Source organism: Carya illinoinensis, chromosome 15, assembly GCF_018687715.1.
Source record: "Carya illinoinensis cultivar Pawnee chromosome 15, C.illinoinensisPawnee_v1, whole genome shotgun sequence".
Classification (NCBI taxonomy): domain Eukaryota; kingdom Viridiplantae; phylum Streptophyta; class Magnoliopsida; order Fagales; family Juglandaceae; genus Carya; species Carya illinoinensis.
The window spans coordinates 29,272,553-29,289,703 of record NC_056766.1 but is presented as its reverse complement, the minus strand read 5'-3'; positions in this window follow the sequence as shown (position 1 = coordinate 29,289,703).

Here is a 17,151-nt window from a genome sequence, read left to right as displayed (position 1 = left end):
ACTACATCAACAAAAATACAAAAACATCAAATTTAGGTCAAATAGGGGGAAATAGTTTGTTAATAAAAATATTGAAATTTTTTCTGATAAAAATTATTTTGTGCAAAATTTCTCTATTCCTCGAACTCCGCAAGAAAATGGGACAGTGGAGAGGAAGAATAGATTTCTTCAAGAGATGGTAAGAGTAATACTTAATTAGAACAACTTGCCTAGTTATTTTTGGGCTGAAGCGGTAAGTACTGCATGTTATGTTATAAATATAGCTATGTTAAGGTTTAAGTTAGATAAAATCTCCTGTGAACTTTGGAATGAGAAAAAACTCAACATTGATTACTTTTATATATTTGGATGCAAATATTTTGTTTTGGACGGCATGAACAATTTAAGCAAGTTTGATGCAAAATCTAATTAAAGTATATTTCTCGGGTATTCCACTAATAGTAAAGCTTATAGAGTGTTCAATAAAAAAAATTTTGACTGTACAAGAATCTATGCATGTAATATTCAATGAATCGAATTCTCTACTCTCCAAAAAATCCATTGATGAAGAAACAAGAGGTATAAATAACAACAAAAATCTCAATCTCAACAAAAAAAAAAAAAAACACAATATAGGAAGTCCAACATTGAGACATCAGAAAAGATCATCAAAACTTAATATAAGATGTAACCAAACAGTGAAAATTTGTGAAAGATCATACAGTGAAAAAAATTCTAGGAGAACCTTTACGAGGTGTAAGTACACTATCATCTCTTAGAAATATTTACAATCATACTACTTTTCTATCTTGGATTGAACTAAAAAATATTGATAAACACTTCTTAATGAATCTAGGATTGTAACTATACTAGAATAGTTAAATCAATTTGAAAGAAATGATATTTGGACACTTGTTCCTAGACCCAAAAATCATACTATTATTGAAACAAAATGAATTTTTAAAAACAAGAAAGATGAGTATAGAGTCATTACTATAAATAAGACTCGACTTGTAGTCCAAGGTTTCAATCAAAAAAATGAATCGATTATAATAAGACATATGCACCAGTCGCAAGATTAGAAACTATTTAAATGCTACTTGCATATGTTTGTTATAAAGATTTCAAATTTTTTCAAATAGATATTAAAAGTGTTTTCTTAAATGGTTTTATAAATGAAGAGGTATATGTTGAGCAACCTCTATATTTTGACAATCATATTTCTCCAAATCATGTTATCAAGTACAAAAAAGTATTATATGGACTCAAATAGCAAACAAGCTCTTAGAGCTTGCTATGAGAGATTCAGTGGTTTTCTGATTGAAAAATATTTTTCAAAAGGAAAAATTGACACAACTCTTTTTATTAAACACAAAAATGACGATATTTTTTTTATTCAGATTTATATTGATGATATAATATTTAGTGCTATTAACGAAAATATGTGTTAAATTTTTGCCAAGAGTATGCATGAAGAATTATAAATAAGCATGATGGAAAAATTTACATTCTTTCTCTAATTGAAAATCAAACAAGCAAAAAGTGGAACATTCATTATTCAGTCAAAATATATCAAAGAATTACTCAAAAAGTTTGGGATGGGGGTAATAAGGAAATTAGAAAGCCAATGAACTCATCCACTAAACTTGATAAGGATAAAACTGGTAAGCCAATTGACTCGATAGTATATTGAGGTATGATTGGTAGTTTATTATATTTGACAGGCAGTAGACTAGATATTATGTTCACTATATACTTATGTACACGTTTTCAATCATTTCCAAAACAATCTCATTTGACTAGAGTTAAGTACATTCTTAGATATCTTATTGGTACAATTGACGTAGGGTTATGGTATCCTAAGCACACTTCTTTCGATCTAATCAGCTACTCTAATGAAGATTAGGCTGGTTGCAAAGTTGATCAAAAATACTAGTGGAACATATCATTTCTTAAGTCATGTACTTGTTTTATGTTTTAGTAAAAAGTAAAATTATGTTGCATTATTTATTGCTGAGGTAGAATATGTTGTTGTGGGTAGTTATTATGTTCAAATTCTTTACATGAAGCAATAATTTGAGGATTTTAAACTCATGTATAATCACATTCCGATCAAATGTGATAATATATGTACTATAAATCTTTCAAAGATTCAAATACAATATTCTAGAACTAAATATATTGAAATTAGATGTCATTTTCTTTAAGATCATATGCAGAAGAGCAATATTATACTAGAATTCACAAAAACACATGATCAATTGACATACATTTTCACAAAACTTTTGTCAGAAGATAGACTTTTCATGATTAGAAGAGAAATATGTATGATGGATGTTATGAATATCTATTAAGAGATAGACTAGAGTCAATAAAAATAGAGAGATAATTTTTTTTAATAAATACTTTTATATAAACTTAAGGTTCTTAGCCTCATGTTTAAGATGCTCATTCTCTTCATACAACATCATGTCATTCTTATTTATAGGAACTGGCAAGTAGAATGAAGAGTCTAATAGGGACTTCAACTGTTTATTCTTTTGATGAATGACTCATTCCTGTATGTGAGACTCTTGAACAATTTGTTGGAGTACAGCAATTTGTTCATTAAACTTTTCCATCTTGTAGGTTCTGGTTTGTAGCTACTGGAAAAAAATAATTATAGAGGAAGAGTAGCGAGTTTCGAGACTTACCAAGTCATAGATAGCGTCAGAGTTTAACTTATTAGTCAAATAATTATTTTTTTTGTTGCAGTACGATACCAATAGTAGCTGCAAAAATGACAAGAGATTGAGGTGTAGAATACCTCATGGACAAATCTAAAAGAATGTTAGAAGAATGAATTATTGAGAAAGAATTGAAAGTTTAAAGCGAGAATATTGAAATAATGCAGATGAGTTATAGAGATATGAAGAAGACTTGATATGAATTAGATGAAGTTCAAGACTAATTTTATGGAGATAGAATTGAGAACAAGATAAGCTATCATCTCTTTAAATCTTATTTAGTCATAAATTACAAAAATATGTTGGACACATATTGTCAAAAGTTATCTTGCTAAGCCAACGAGATTAACAACAGGCTATCCTTATTTTCCTCGTAAATGTTGAACCTCTATTGTTATCTGCTAATGTTGACCTTGTATTTGAACTCGCTCTCTCGTTCCAACTTCTCTACTCGTGGTTGCAGATCATGAGCATATCAGTTTGCAAATTTTTTCAACTCCTTGTTTTTTTGTTTTAACCTTTTATTCTCTCTATCCTTATTAGCAAGCTTTTGACGCAACTCAAATATTTATTTGTTAAGATAATCAACCTCACTCACTCTCGCCAGTAACCTTCGAGACATGGTTGTAACTGAGTATTCTTGATTCTACAACAACCTTATAATCAACTCTATCAGAAAAATAGATCTCTGCTCCTATATTGACGGCCTCAGGAGAGAAAATTGGTGGTTGAGGCGTAAAGGGATCATGATTCAAGTCTGGAACATTAATGGAAGAGAATTGCTTAGCAATATTATCATTTTGAAAAAAATAGAACCCAGTTCAAGGAGCAATGTGAGATTATTTTTTTTTTTGTTTCTGATGGGTGAAAATGGTCATTTTTAAATAGAAATTTAGAGCCCTCAATCTCGTTTATCAACAATATCAAGCGATTTAAATCTTCAGCCACACTAAATTGGTAGAGTTAGACATCAAGGCTTTGCAATACTTGTTAGGACACGGGCAGCTCCAATTTTTTTACTATCTACAATTTCTACTAACGCATCATTTTCCTCAGTCCATTTACTTATTTAAGATCCTCTTTAATGATGTCAAAAGGGGGATAAGTTTTAAACTAGAACATTAATATTTCTTTGAATTATTAAGCTTGTTATCTATGCTTAGAATTATATTTATCTATTTACTTGAAAAATTAACGCACATTCTCAATAGGAGTTTAAATATTATTATAGGTTTCAAAGTTCTACTGAGTATTTGTTATCACCCAAAAGGAAGAAACTGTTAAACCCAATGTTGTAAGTTTCATGTAACTATATATTTACATAAAGATTTTGATGATAACCAATGAATGCAAGCATAAATGAGTCTCAAAGTTTAGGTTGTTTACACAATATTGGAGCCAAGCACAATAATAAACCAAGCATGAACAAAAAAAGGAACAAGCTCACCAATATAACCCTTAAAGTAATTTTGTACATCTCTTAAAAAATTTGAAATTAAGAATAAGGCTCAAAATTAATATTTTCTTATAAAGTATTAAATTGCATTTTCCACATATGCATGTCATTTTTTGAAAATTAAATTTAAAATTTTTGAAAAATGATTAATTGCCATCCTTCATATATGCATGGCATGATTAAAAATTTGAATTTTAAAAATTTGAAAGATGATTGATTGTCATCTTTCACATGTAAATGATTTGTTTGAATATTTTTAAAAGTGATTAATACTCTTTTATATATATAAAGAGTAGATGATTTTATTTGAAAATTTTAAAAAGTAAACAATGCTCCTTTTGTCATATGCGAAAAATAAAAATATTAGATTTGAATATTTTGAAAAGTAAATAATGTTGTCTTTGACAATTACAAAAAAGAGAAACTTTTATTTGAATTTTTTGAAAAGTGAATGATGTTATTTTTAACATGTGAATCTTTTCAAATTTGAAATAAAATTTCATATTCCTATATAACTCAATTGAAATCTTCAAATTTACAATAACAAAAGTATACGCATATCATTACAAGTTTTGCAACATTTATTCAATGTTTTCAACCTCTCTTCTCTGAGCATTGATCCTTAACGCTTATTTATTTTGAGAGAAATATATTTTGCACTGTATTGTTCTTATTTCACTCATTGAGGAGTGTTATCTGATAACTATTGTGCATGTAGAAAGTATAGTACACAAATAATAGTATAATACACTGGATTGTAAGGTGATTGACAGACTAAAACCTAATCGGTCAATTGATTCTTAAAATCTTTTTAAAATTTTATGACGTTCTCTAAGGTTTAAAGAAACTCATCCATTAAATTTCTTTTGGGTTGTTACAACTAGGGCATGGGGGTTGAAGTTGCCAAGTTTGCAATAGATTGACTGTAGCCAAATGAGCTAAGCTAAAGTGTTTGCAATTGTGACGCGATAGTTTGTTTCTATGAGCTCCAAGAGACAAGATTCATGCCAAAGACAATGATCTGATTGTGCTTCTGTAAAGTGTCTAGTCTTCAAAGGGAACACTGGCAAACATGGTTAAACTGTGAGAGATAGACTTTAGGGAGGACACTAGTTTGGCGTGAGCCATATTTGAGTGCTGAAGTAGGTTAAGGTTGTATATTTGTTGAGAAAGAAATAAACCTTCCTACACAAAATTAGCCTTAATGTTGAGAAAGTAGTGATGCTCTCAAAGATCCTTAAGAGAAAACTCCACACCATGGGACTGAATAATGGAAGACACTATAACTAGAGAGAATATTATGTTATCAAGATATCATCTACATATACCAAAACATATGTAGTTACTAGGGCATTTCTGAATACAAAGAGGGATGCATTCAACGTAGTGTTAACAGAAACAAGTGCTAGCAATTTGGCATGAATAGTAAGACCTCAGTGTTTATTTCAGATCATAAAAGCCTTATGAAGGTGACATACATGATTTGGATATTTAGGGTGTACAAAGTCTGGAAGTTGGTGCATGTACACTTCCTTATTGAGAAGTCTATGGAGAAATGCATTGTTTACGTCTAGATGTTTGACGCACAAATGATGACTAACAACATGGGTTAGCATAATTCAGATAGTAGTTAGTTTAACCACTAGACTGAATGTGTCTTGGAAGTCAAGACCTGCTTGTTGATGATAACCCCTGTCCACAAGAAGGGCCTTGTACCGATCAAGAGTATCGTTCAGCTTACGCTTAATTTTGTAAACCTAGTGACACCCCACATTTTTCATTTGATGGTGTTGCTTGACAAGAGACCAAGTCCCATTTTTAATCAAGGCCTTGAACTTGGTAATCATGGCCTATCGCCACTCACGATGTTTGGAAGTATTACTATATGAAGATAGTTGAACTAGGGTACATCGATGTTAGCCACAACAGCTTTAGGTAGGGGGTATCAAACAAAGCCATCATGGTACTGCTTGGGTTTAATAATGTTTTTTTGGAGTCGTGTTTGTGTCGGATGGGGCTGAGGAAGAGTGTTATTTGCTATGGGGGGCAGGATCGATCGTGATGGTGCATCACTAGGTGAGGGAGTTGTACTTGGAGAGGACATAATAACACGGCAGAAAATAGTGAATTGCCAAGTCCTCGAGGAGATAAAGAGGGAGAAGTCGGAGTGTGTTGCACAAGTAGAGGTGGGGTTGACACTTGTAGGAGGATGGCAAGAGTGTAAGGTCATGTGCAAAGATCGAGGGAAACACAAATGGAGGTAAGGCTGGTATAGAATCAACAAAATTTTTATTAAGTGTCTAAATAGATTGCTACCAATTCTCTGAAGTTTTAGGTTGGGGGTTGAGTACTTCGGTCGACATTGTCACTCCAACACAACTCATGAATTCACCAACGATCTCTTAATCAACAAATAATCAATAGAAGGGATTAGAGTTCCAAAGTTGAAAGTAGGCTATATCGTAATAGAAAGATTATAAATATAATTTGAGTAATATCCTTTTTCTTTAAATATTTATTAAGATTTAGTATTGTATCTTTCATAGGTTAGGTAGCATTTTATGATACCTACACACATATATCTCACTCATAATTATATTCACTATTTGAAGTTTATTTTTCACTATCTAGCAATATTTTGATTCTACAATGGTAATTTTCTGGTATTCAAGTTTTATAGAAATATGTACGTTATGACTCTTTAAAAGTAGAAAAATTATATTTACAAACTGATGAACACGACACATCTTTCAAATTGTTGACATGGCATAATTTGATTCGTTAAAAAAAATACAAAAAACTTAAAACCAAATTATCGTACAAATTATGTGGCAATGTAAAGACCACAAAAGAAGAATGATGCAGACGGTGAAAGAGAAGCAGCAAAGGCCAAATATTGAGGTCATCAGAATCATGACCATGTACATGCAGAGACAAAAGACAATGGCTTGTATATATTGTATGTACGTAGATTTTGGTTGGTTATGTTTTTTGTCATATACCACGATGAAGATCCCCACAGTTTCGATGAGTCACTTCCATGTGTCTCAAGTGGGCACTGACTACACTTCCATCGTTCAAATTTTTCTACATATATATCCCTTTTTTCTATACTAGTTAGTGGGGATAGCCCTCCATTGTAAGTATATGCCTAACTGTTAATTAATGTGATATGCTTACTCATCCTATATGTGACTATTTGCTTCTAGAAACATGAACTATTAACCATAAAAAATCATGTTATTTATTATAAGAATAATGCTGGCTTCTCATTGTGAATTTTTTATTTTTTTTTACTTCGTGATTAAGGAACTACTTTTAATAATGTTGTGAATTAAAAAAAAAAATCATATTTGAAAGTGTTAAAAAATACATGTAAGAAAAACACTTGAAATTATACTAGCAACAGCCCCAGCGAGAGCTCTCAATGGTGGGAGTAGCACTACCGGCCCTTATTATAAATCTTGTTATCTCCCACCATACTAATGGTGTGGCGCATTTCAAACGATTTCTTTTATAAGCCACTAAAATGACACTCATTTAAAATGTATGATATCACTAAATGTAATTGAAGATGACATGATCTAAGATTAATAAGAGTAGTAGTACTCATTAATTATCTTGATCATTATATTATAGTTACTACAATGATAAATACAAGAGTATTGAACTTTACCCTATGATGCAAACCAAACATCATTGATTCTTTAGCTCATGTTGTTATTTAACCCCGCCAATATTCTTCACGGAACATGACCTCGTGTAGATCATCGTGCATGTTGTTTAGTTTCATTCTTTATTGATTGAAAACTATTTATTATCTTTTACTTATCTGTTACCCATTTAACGGTAAACCACGAGTTAATATAAGGATATTGATTAATAAAAAGATGCCGAATTGTATTTTTCTTAAAAATATTCTCCATTATTTATTTTTTCTCTCTTAGTAAGTATCATGTCTCATTCCTTGTAGAATCTTTTGCAATTCTTAACACCCATTTTATAGGCACAGATATGAGTTTTGTTCTTGTTTTTCTTCCCATTCTTCAAGATTGGTTGGCTTTGGGGAGGATGGTGGGGTTAGAAGTGAAGAGAGATGTTCCGATGCCAACCGACTGGGCCGTAGGAGAGGGGAGGGGGGGTGTGAGGCCAAAGCTGGCGTGGCTTAACGATGGTGACACCCATTAAAGGGTACAGCCAAGAAGACCCATCGAACAACATAATCTTTTTGCAATCTTAGAGATTGCGAAAGCTGGTGCTCAACTTGTTGATGTATATAATATAGCTCATGCATATGGCATATTTCATTCCAAAATCAGTGTAGCACTAACCATATAGATGTTTGGAGAAGAGAGAGACAGAGAGAGGACAGAGAGAGACAGAGAGAGATGTGGACAAATACCAGAAGACCTAGTATATGTAGAGGCATCCCCACCACCGTCCCATGTGCATGTGAACATGTTTATCCATCAAATTACCTGTTCACTCAACCGGCCATCATAATCAACTCCAAATGTTGTTGTTCTTTTCTTATTATGATGACCCTAATATTGATTCCTATCAAACAGTGACATATCTAATTCTGTTTAATTTCTCTTTTCAAGGCAATATGAGGAAAAGGCCTTACAACTAAGAGATATTAATTGAGCTGTATATAAAATGAATATTCATCATGTCAATGTCCTCGCGTCAGGTTCATAGGTTCTCCACAACCCGTCAAGTTTCACACAACTGATATTGAAAGTAGGATTAGTGAAGAATGATGCTGCTCTCCTCAAGATGGTACTACAAAAAAAAAAAAAAAACAAGTACTCGTGATAGATTATTTATGATAAAAATAAACTCATTTTAACAAAAAAATATTTAATTTTTGCAAGAAATAATTGGTTATAAATAAACAGTCACTATAAGAGAAGTGGACTTTTGTGATCAAAATTTAGTAACCAAAAAGACTATTTCCGACAGTTTTCTATCGGAAATAATCTTTTTGGTCACTAAATTTTGATCACAAAAACCCGTTTCTCTCATAGTGAGTTTTCTTATAGTGTAGACTCCATCAATCATGCGTTCGACTTAATTTGTTTATTAAACAAAATGTTTGTGAATATATAATTATGATTGACTATTAACAATATAACTCGTATTAAACTTGATTTGACTTGTACAAATTCGAACAGCTTTATATCTATTTTTTTATAATATTATATTTAGAATAATTTTACTTATCATTTCCACACACCACATATTATATCTATTTTAAATTTTTTTTCATTTTTAGTATGACAAATATGTGATGTATGGATGATATGTAGAACAACTCAATTAGTTTAACAAGAATAAAATAAAATAAAAAATAATACTAAAATATATAAAGTGTGTGATGTGGGTGATGAGTAGCATTAACCTTCTTATATTTAACATCAAAACCAAAATATCATAAATATTTAATAATATATATATATAAAACATGTTTATAATGCTATGTATACTGCTTGAATCTTTATAAATATAGTTATAATTAATATATCATGTATATATAAATTATATAAAGGTATTCACAAAAACTCAAAACTCATCCTTTAAAGTTTGTAGTTAAAGTTATAATTATAATTAATATAAATTATGTATGTCTTAAATACTAAACTAAATGTCCAAATATTTATAGTTACTGTTTATGCTCCAATTGATTGATTTAAGTCTCGCTCTATTTTTTTAGGGCTTTGCTAGATACAGTCAGTAAATGTAATCGGTGTGCAGTCGGCTGTACGGAATGAATAAAAAAAATTATAAAAAAATTATTTTATATTCAAGGAGACTTACATGAATATGAATAAAAAAAATTATAAAAATAAATTTTTTTTTCATGTAGGTCTCAAATTAATTCACTTTTTTCTCTACGATTGCATGCCGACTGTATTTCTCGACTGTAAAAAATATTTCTCATTTTTTTAAGGTATTTTTTACTCAGTGATAAAAAAATAATATTTAATAATATTATAAATTTTTAAAAAAATATATTTAAAAATATTAAAAAAATAATGTAAAATAAATTAAATAGACTAGCGGACTAAGCGGAGCCCAGCGGTGGGTCCATGTCTAAAACTTTACCGGTACTCGAATCGAGGAAAGTAAAACTGTACTCTCCATAGACAGCGAGCGCATGAATTGCGCCGGTCACTGCATGGATGAAGTTCCGATGAACGGCTGATTTGCCCCGTACATTGGGCCTTAATCGAAACTTTCACAATAATGTTACGGTAGACAGTGTATCGTATAATTTTTATTTTTATTTTTAAAAGTGAAATTTATTATTAAAAATTTGATTTTATTAAGTAAATTTATAATTTTTTTAAAAAAATTATAGAATATTTATAAACTTTACTAATTATAAATATGATTTTTTAATATCAGACTGCACTGAGTGAGAGTGAAGAAAAAGAGATGAAAGGGCTTTAGAGAGAGAGAGAGAGAGAGAGAGAGGCTAGCTTTGATTGACGTGTAATCCTGGTACTAAATATCATATCTTACGTAGCAAAAAGCCATAATCCTAGTACCACATATGGCCTCGGAAGTTAATTTCTCAGTATTTGATTAGGAAATTGGGTGTAGTCGTTCGTTATAGTCTAGTTTTAGATAATATTTAATATCAAATTAGTATTTACTGATTTTATATATTTTAAAACCGATTTCGTATTCATTATCCTCCTAAATCGATATTTCAATTTTATCGATTTTCGATTTGGTTCAGTTTGATTTTTCAATTTTAATATACTATATTATATATTATAATATATATATATTATAATATATAATATTATAATGATAATATATTATAATAAATTATAATATATATTATAATTATATTATAGACTATAATGATATATTATAATATAGACTATAGTGATATATTATACTATAACTATTAGTATGCATTATATAATATTAGTATAACTATTAATATAATAAACTATAGTGATATAAGATTTTAAAATTTAATATAATATTAATTAGTAATTTATCATATAATACAAAATTATTTTATATATAATTATATATTATATATAAAAATTATATATAATATAAAAAATTAAAATATATATATGAATCATTCTAGTTTAGTCTGATCCGGTTTTAAAAAAAGAAAAATAGAAACATGACCAATTTTGATTGGTTTTAAGAAAAATAAAACTGGTACCAGACCGAACCAAACTCGGTATAGGACCCAACCCACCGATTCGGTCCGGTCTGATCTTGTCTGGTTTACCAGTTCACAGTTTTTTTTTTTCACCCCTAAGCACCAGACATCAATTTCTTGTTGCATGCATGCCCTTGTATTTTTTTTAAAAAAAAAATACTTTAGTCATTTTATGGCTTGTCTTTCATTTTGGGTAGATGTACGGGTCAAATCAACCGTATATAATTTAGCATTGAGAGAAAAGTTGAAAATCAAATTAAGAGATAAGGTTAAGAAAAAATAAGGAAAGACAATACTCAGACTCTTAAAATGAGAAAAAAAATAAATAAACTTTTAAAAAGAATGGAATTTACAAAACAAGTTGGACTCAATCTCTACCACAAATTCAACGAGCTCTCTCCACAAGCTTTCTACAGAAGGTCCTTATGACAAACTCCACCACACATAATGACTTCATTAGATTTATCATTGTATTGTGAGATATATGAAGTCATAAGAGATTGTAAAATCATATATTATAGTAAATTTCACTCCAAATAATTTGTAAACGTAAACATTATACTGAACCACGTAAATTTCTGTGCCTATTTTTATTTACTTATTTATTATATATGTTATAGATAAACGTGAAGAACATTATATCGAAGCCGAATCATGATGATGGGCCAGGATGATTTTTTTCCTCCCTTTCAGTTTGTTGTACAAATTAAGATATTAACAGTAAACTTTCTGTGGATGCCCAACATTTAGTTTTGCATTTAAACTCATAATTGTGAGAGAAAGAACTTCTCTCTTTTAGTTGATAATTATATATGCGACGTCATGGTTCATGGTTTTTGTCAAAACGTTGAAAGTATGCTACATATGCAAACTATGCTACGTATACTATAAGAAAACACTTATTTCTGACCAATTATTTACTATAAAATGATTATTTTATGGAGGAATTAACAACATCAACTGATTTCCAGGTATGACTGTTCGACCCAACCCACCCAACCCGAAAAGCTTCCCTATTCCTAGGTAGTCCTGTACAAAGTGCATTTGATTGCATCGAGAGAAAAACTCTATTATTGAAAAGGTCAACGGGGTAATTTCCAATATTTAGAAGTGTCATTTTATTGGTTTATATATAGGAATTGTCCGATAATTTCTTGAAGAAAGCTCGGAAATTGATCAGAAGTAGAGTTGGAATATTTGCATGGGGATATTTGACCATAGTCAAATTGAAAAGTTTATAGGAATTCTTTTTTTTTTTTTTTAAAGTCAAACTTGACTTGTAAATTTATTCCATCGTATCATCAAATGTTTACTACAATTCTTTTCTTTTAAAATTGAAGAAAAAACTTGACTATGACGTTTCTCTAACCATATTTCTTCTCCTATACTTAAAGCTAGCTTTGTAAGTGAATGAGCCACTGAGTTAGCTTCTCTATGGACAAAATTAATCTTCCAATCTTCCATTTCAAGTAGCGACACACCAGAATCAGTAGATTCAGTACCTATATCTTCCTTACTTTTTACTGCTTTGACTATTATCTGAGCATCTTATTCTAAACAAATGTGTGACATACCAAGCTCAATACATAAATTAACTGCTCTTCTTAGTGCTACAGCTTCTGCAACTACTGGTTTAGAGCAATTGTGGACAACATCACATAGTGAAGTTAAAACTTCACCTTTTGCATTTCTTATTATAACACCAATTCTTATCTTTTTGTCCTTTGAATTCACAACAACATCCTAATTGGTCTTCACATACCTGTCTTCTGGTTTCTTCCATATGGTATTATGTCTTATTGAATTCTTCTGCTAAACAGCATCTTGCATCTTGTCGTGAGCTGATTGGTATTCCATTAAACTTTGTTTTGCTGAGCTAAATAATTGTCTTGGATAATCTCCTCATCACACAAATCACCAGTTCAAGTTCACCCACTTTCAATCTTTCAATGATCTATTGCCATATTGTCATAAGTTCTATTCCAACTATATATTGACAGTTTTTGAATTGACTTATTAGTTTCAATCCAAACATCTGTTACAACAGGACATTTCTAAAGAACATGAACTATAGTTTCCTCTTCTCTTTGACATATAGGGCATAGGTTTGTGTTAATCACCTTCCTTTTCCATAAGTTAAACCTTGTAGGCAAAATTTCATTAACAACCTTCCACATAAAGTGTTTTTCAACCCCAGGCAGCTTAAGATTCCATATTAATTGCCAGCCTGACTTATCTTCATATATAGCAGCTCAAGGACTCATCTTTCTTACTTCTTTCTCTATTCATTTCTACATGATAAGCATTATTTCCTGTAAAAATGCATTTTTCACTTACACCTCAAATCTTCAAATCTTTAACCCCAATCATACTCAAAGGGATATTCTTATTGCATCTGCCTTCAGTACTAAATATCTCATTTACTAGACCGAGATATCATTACCTTGTGTCTTCATTAATTAAGTCACAGAACCTTTCCTCTCTTATATGAATTGGTGAGTAAATTCTTCTATAGGAATTGTAGCATAGTGTCTTGCTATGCTTTAATATGCATATTGTTGGAAGATGGGAGATCATTGAGCAAGAGAGATAGATAGTGAGGAGGCGAAAAATACTTTATGGGCGAGATATCATCCAGAGGAAAGACTTCACGAACCAGCCTAGATAAAACCTCGGAAGAGTGAAGAATGAAGCAGGTAATTAGCATTAATCACGATGCGATGAAAGAGCATTGGCATCATTAATGAGATGAAAGTAAGGCCAATTGAGCGTATCATGATAATAATTCGAACAAATAATATTTATATTTGTAGCATACGTACCTCGCATATTTATTTTTAAAATAAATAAATAAATATATAATCTATAGAAAAATAATAATTATTTAATTATTAATTCTATTTAAAAAAAAAAGACGTTGTGTTTGGATAATTAATAAGGATCTCTTTCAATGGATTACTCTTCCTGTTTAATCCATTTTGTTTTGAAAGTTGTTTCTGTTTCTACATCTGTTTCTTCCTCGCTTGTCCCATTTCTTCCGTTTATAAGGTTTCTTTCAATTTTCTAGTAATAATGGGCGACGGTACTCTACCTAAATGGTAGACACAAGTAATAAATAAAAGAATACTAAAGATTCGAGTATTATTAGATCTAATAAATACTCTAAGGTTCGGTTTGGTAGTAAAGAATTTTGATATGAAAATTTTAAGTTGTAAGATGAAATATATTATTATTGTTTTGGAATTTAAAAAAGTTAGGAGAAAGTTGAATTATTTATTATATTTTTTATAGAAATTTAAAAAAGTTATAATGATGATATGATAATTTTAAAATTGAGATAAAAATTCTTATGTGTCAAACTGAATCTAAATCTAATAGAATTATTTTGCAAGAATTGGAAAGGACAAACCTTTGATGTACCAGTTATCGTACTTAAGGTAAATACTGAGTAGCCAAGTGCGGAACGGATAATTGTTAAAATCATCTAAATAGTAAACCCACCTCCAGATGAGTCCTCTCCTATTTCGAGTTTCTTAGAGCTCCCAATAGCACAACCGAAATAGCGATAGGTTCCCTCTAGTGGAGGACCAAGAAATTACCCGACTCTATATATCTATAACAGTAGCAATGATATTTTTCAAACTTGCTTGAAGATGAATAACTAAGTGTCTACCATATTCAAGGGGAAAGATTTCCTTCAGCGGGCACGCCAAGTATTAAATGAGACATAAAGACCTCCTCAGGCATTAAATAAAGCATGATCTCACACGAAATAGCAAGCTCACTCTACTTTACTTTTACTTGCTTAACCATGGAGTCGGGACCATCCTACTCCTTTTATAAGATAGTGATATGGTTACTATTATATTAGTATTTATAATGTATTTAAATTTTTTTATTATTTTTTAAATATTTTTTTAACATTCTTAATCATTAAAAAAACTTAAAAAAATATATAATTTTATTAATAGTCACTTCTTTAACTATTAAATAAAATTAAATATTAAAAAAAATCAAATACAAAAAGAGTAATAAATAGATAGTAAGAGGATATTAACCCTATCATTATTTTAAATGTATAGGTTGTTTATAAAACTTTATTGGCAAAAATGATTGCAATAGCTTGTAAGACTCGTTTGAATATTAAGAATATCTCAAAATATCTATAAATAGTAGTAAAATAGTTTGAGTTAAAATATTTTATTAAAGTTTGAGAGATGAGAAAAAAAAGTTAAATTTGAGAATAACTTTGTTTCCAAACGGACTCTAAGAGTCTAAAACAAGAGTAATGCTACATACAGTCGTGGAATTGTAAACGCTGCGCAATCGCTTTGAAAAAGAGTGGGATCCACGATTAAAAAGTTAGTTTTTTTTTTTCATATGGGTCTCATATTAATTCATTTTTTTCAAAGCGACTGCACGCCGCTTACAAAACCACGACTGCAAATATCATTTCTCCTAAAACAATACGTATTGTAAAACTATATTTGATAAAATTTTCTTTAAATCATTTTTTAAAAGATTAAGGGGAGGTTTGGATGGTGAGTTGAGATGAAATAAATTGAGATGAAAGCTGAAAATTAAATAAAATATTGTTAAAATATTATTTTTAATATTATTACCGTTTTATGATTTGAAAAAGTTGAATTGTTTATTGTATTTTGTAAGAAATTTAAAAAAATTATAATATTTAGTTGAGATGAGTTAAAATATTTTTTGTATTCAAAACTTTCTGTCAATTATCAGTTGAAAATCTAGTATAAAATCTTAATCATAGTTTTACAAAATGAAAGGAGTTATTTTTAAATAAAAATATAATGTAAAAGTCAAAATAAAAATAAAAATATTTTAATTTTAATTCTTAAAATGAAAAAACCTCAATCAAAATTTTAACTTTAGGCTTGTTTAAGGGTCCTGAATTTGAAATGTATATGAAAAAAATTATTTTTTAATAATAAATTTCATTCTTTTTTTTTTTAAATAAGTGTATAAAATTTTCATACCTTAAGACTATATCTATCGTTACTAATTTATTTTAACGTTGTGGTTATCTAAACAACTTTAATAATATGATATGGTATAATGGAACATGATTTTATCTATTTTGCGAGATTAGCTAATAATTAACCTTAAATGTAGATTATAGATCACTCAATAGTAAATGATGCATGAGATAATTGGTGATGGAACCCTTACACTGTTTTACTATTTAACTTTTTTTTTTTTTTAAAGTATCATTTGACCATCAAGATTTCTCATTTCAAATATAAAATTTTTATCTCGTCATTATAAATTTTCTAAATTTTCATACAAAATATAATAAACAATTTAACTTTTTCTTAACTTTTTTAAATTTTAAAATAATAATAATATTAAAATATAATATTTTAATATTTAATCTTAAAACTCAAAATTCTCATATAAAAAATCTCAGTGGGCAATCAACTCTTTGGATCTATATTGAAAATCTCAAAACATGACCTTATATAATTTACAAGAAAATAAATTCAATCAATTATCGTACTCATGTATTTTAATAAAAAAATAAATTTAATTTTATAAAAATTGTCTTTATTTTAATTTTTAAGTTAATTTTTATAAAATTTAGATTATGTAATTATGTTGGTTGATTAAATTTATTTTTTTAAAAATTATATAAAAATGTGTTACTCTGACTTTTTAATTCAAATTTAAAGAGTAAAAAGAAAATAATTAAATCGTAAAATGGAAAAGACGTAAGAGTATCATTACACTTCGATAGTTCGATATTAGAGTACCGTTGCCATTTTTTCGGT